General features: G+C 43.7%; 1 pseudogene; it reads left to right on the forward strand.

The window, feature by feature from the left end:
* The window catches only part of LOC147604636 (L-type lectin-domain containing receptor kinase VIII.1 pseudogene), a 1,167-nt pseudogene extending 211 nt beyond the window's left edge, over nt 1-956 (forward strand).
* The last annotated feature ends 3,249 nt before the right edge of the window (nt 957-4,205 follow it).

Raw genomic sequence — 4,205 nt, forward strand, 5'->3', positions numbered from 1 at the left:
AGTCCTTCCAAGGCCGTAAAGAGTTCGAGTCGGAGGTGACCATCATCAGCAATATGATTCGCCACAAGAACTTGGTGAAACTGCGAGGCTGGTGCTACGAGAGTGCACCAGAGGGCAGCCGATACCTACTGGTCTACGACTTCATGCCCAACGGCAGCCTGGAGAAGGTGCTCTACGACGATAAGGAATGCGTGGCCAAGCTATACTGGAAGCGGAGGTTCCAGATTTTGCAAGGGGTCGCAGCAGCGTTGCTCTATCTGCACGAAGACTGCGACAATGTGATCCTCCACAGGGACATCAAGTGCAGCAATGTCATGCTGGACGATAACTTCAACGCCAAGTTGGGTGACTTCGGGCTGTCAAGGAAGGTGGAGGAGGGCATGTCCTTCTACATGACGGAAAGGCTGCTGCCCATGGGCACGCTGGCCTACATGGCGCCCGAGTACCTGCAGACAAACAGGGCGACCAAGGAGTCGGACGCGTTTAGCTTTGGGACTGTGATGCTGGAGGTCGCTTGCGGCAGAAACCCTCTGGACGCCATCGACCGTCACTCTCAGCCCCGCATCAACCCGCTAGTGGACTGGGTGTGGGATCTTTACTTGCAGGACAAAATTGTTGAGGCTGCGGACAGAAGGCTCCACCACATATTCAACCCGGATGAGATGAAGCGGGTGCTGGTCTCAGGGCTGGCGTGCTGTTATCCCGATGCCAAGGCCCGCCTCACCATGCGGGAAGCCAGTAACGTTCTGAGCGGACAAATGCAGTTGCCTGTTCTCCCTGCTACCATGCCCCGCTATGCCAGCGTCCACAGCCCTGGAAGTCGTACTCCAGGAAGACACATGATGGCTTACCCAAAGGAAGGACACTTGCAGCAAACCGACCCAGATTCCTCTACCGGTTTGTACAATACACCCCGGCTCAACACATGGACGGGGTCTGAGAGACTCTCTCTCTGACTTGTGATGAAAGATTTCTTCTGTTTCTCTTTGTGTAGCATGAAGCCCTTAATTTATAGTATGGGATCTCATTAAAAAAATTCAGAAGCTTGTTTTACTAATTATATTTTCAAATGATCACTCTCCCTTACCTTTCTTTCCAATCAATCCTAACTTGATCTCTTGCACAATTTTCTTCCAACAGCTGTATCAAAGTAACTTATCTCCTTTAAGTTAAAATAAGCCATTTATCTCCCACTTTGTCATAAAATTTATTTGTCTTTATCACGGTTTCCATCGTCAAACAATAATTCTCCCACCATGGCGGTGACTCTTTCTTTTCCTCCAACAAAAGAAAACAAATTGTGAAAGAATTTTGTGGTTGCATAAGCCTTTGGGTTGTAGTAGCTAGCTCACTATTGAGCTCTTCTTCACGACTCCTTTGTAGACAAAACTCTGCCTCACTAAAACATGCTTTTGTGTTGAGCTAGCTATTAATATGGCAGTTTTGCAAGCAAAGATTGAAGTTGTAAATTTTTCTTTCATGTTTTTTATACATAATAGCTCCCCAAATTCCATTTTTTATGTATGAGTAGACACAATATTCTCTCCATTTTAAAATGAAAACTATCACCAAATGGATATCAATTGAAAACATTGTATTAACCTAGATCATTAACTCTTGCATACAAAAATGATAACAATATTAGGATAGGTCCATTGAGCCATGATCAAAATATTTGTAGTGTAGTGGCCTCTTAATACAAAAATAAAAAAAGAAAGGATGAACAATACAACTCTCAAGGATAATGCATAATGCTTATCAACCTCACTTTTAGGAGTATGTTTTGCTCCACCTGTCACATCATTTGAGGAAGAACCGAGCCTGTGTATCTCTCTCACTGCCAACATCCACATGAACCAAGTTTAAAAACTAGCACGAACCAAGTTGTTTACCTCCCTTTGGTTCGGGTTTGTCCTCTTTTCGATGGACAAAATGGAAGGAAGGATTGGCATTGGCAAAGATATAGTTATTAGCAGGGTGCCATGAATGCATGTCAACATGTAAGGCACCCTTTCGTCACCAATCACAAATACAAAAAATTTGGAGAAATTGTAACATAGAATTATCACATCCAATAGGGCCTCCTCACTAGTATCCTCCTCATCATCACACAACTGAAGTTTACATAAAATTAGAAAAAATAGAGTCTTGTAAAAAATAACTCGAAATAGTAGAGTTACACCATATTGCAGAGAATCACCACCACCACGAATATTTGATTATGAGAGAAGTATAGAATGATCAAAAATGCATTCCATAGTATATCTTGAATCTCCTGATGACTAGTATCCTCGAGCTTTCTCACTCTCACTCACACTGACTCACATAAATCTCCCCTCAATGTAGATTTGTTCAAATTATATGAAATCATGAAATCTATGAAAAGTGTGATAGTCCATCATTAAGAAATTCCCAAGGGAACTCTAATCCCAATAATCTATGTGAAGAAAAACTCAAATTTTACTAAAAATTTAAATTCTTTGATCGTTTAGCATGTGTGCAAGCAATAATAGCCAAGCGCACATGTAAGAGTGTCCACCATGTCGGAGTTTGATCTAGATCTAGCACTTATGTGTCCAGACCACCTAGTCGGCTCCGGAGGAGCAACGACTAATGCAATAATCCAAAGACAGAACGTTGCGCTACATGTCTATCTAAACATGGGGAGATTGATTTTGAATGCAAAGCAAGTTAGTTCCTAAGTTTGTCCTAAATCCGAACAATGATCTGCATTTGGACAAGACTACACTAAACACAAGATTGAATACCGAATAGAGAGAGATATGTAGAATGTAATGAACAAAAGTAAGACAAATACCAATAAGACGAGGACCAACCCATGTCATATTCTTGAGTAATAACAATATAGTACAATGCCTTAGCAAGAGCTCTACTCGTGAACTATTCACTGAACTCTCTTATCTTCCTATTTAGTAATGTTCCTCTCCTTTAGGCCCAAGTAAACCCGACATGATTCTAGCACTATCCAGATAGTAATGCTCTCTTCCCCACAATCTCAGCCAGGTAAACAAGGTCTGCTCTAACCCTCCATCCCCTTATTCAACTAATTTCCCTTTTTCCTTTACAACTACAGATACTACCCATAGTTGTAAAGGAAGGGATACTACCCATTCATCAAGAAGAAGCAGTTACAAGTTTGTTACAAACAAGAAGGCTCGGTTTGTTTCACGACAGTCAGATCGAGCGGCGATCTAGGTGGCAGCCAAACGGGCTGATTAGGCTCCAACACTTGGGGCGATCATCACGGGTGGACATTGCGCCAATATAGCGAATCCCAAAGTTGCTTTCAAAAAAATCATGTTTTCGGATTGCGTCTGGTCCGGATCCTCTCCTCGAGATTCCATATGGCTTGTTCCAGCCACCTTCATTTGGTAAAAGAGAGGGGGGCGCCGTTTTTTTTGAATTTGGGGGTTTTGTTAGAGCAAGTCGACTCCTTCTAGAGGTGGCGCAAGGCTGTTGAATAGTATACTCGGGTGTCATAAGGCTGGTCGGCTACTTCTACATGTGTTACTGGGCTAGTGGACTTTCTCCTCGGCTTGCTTATTTTTGCTGGTCGGTTTTCTCATAGATTCTCTCAGAGCTGGTCGATGGGTTTTGTTAATCCGTTGGAGGTGCTGAGAAGCTACACGAGGAGATTGACAGGCTGCTGCCACAACGTGTGAGCAATTGAGAGAGAGAGAGTGGAGGAGAAGAGAGGAGGAGAGGGAAAAGAAGGAACTTCCCCCTCTTGCTGACTACAGACGATATCTCACACATCAAGGTGACCTTTGAAGACCTCCAGAGTCCAGAACCAGAGAAGAGGGCGACCAGCTGGGGGCCACGCTGGAAGCTTTCAGGGGCAGAGGAGGTAAGTCAAAATTCCCAGGAGCCAAGAGAAGAGCTCAAGTTTTTTTTTTTGCAGCATAGAACAAAAAAGCTAAGTCCGCAGGTGGGCAGAAGGAAGTCTCCTAGGCCGGCAAGGCTTGTTTGCATGTAATCTGAAAGAGACAAGCTCCTCTAGATTTGAATCAGGAAGGGAAGATTGTGTTAGATTGATGCTTGTGGATGACTGGCATGGGGACTATGAGAAGCTGCTAAAGGAGATCGCCATGGAGCTGACCACCGTGAAGCTTGAAGGGTGCAAATTGTGTGTGATGGTGAGAACCTTGTACATAAGATAAGACAAAAACTGTAGCAGTGGACAT

This window comes from Cibotium barometz, chromosome 61, assembly GCF_041138505.1.
Source record: "Cibotium barometz isolate CiBa-2024 chromosome 61, ASM4113850v1, whole genome shotgun sequence".
Taxonomy (NCBI): domain Eukaryota; kingdom Viridiplantae; phylum Streptophyta; class Polypodiopsida; order Cyatheales; family Cibotiaceae; genus Cibotium; species Cibotium barometz.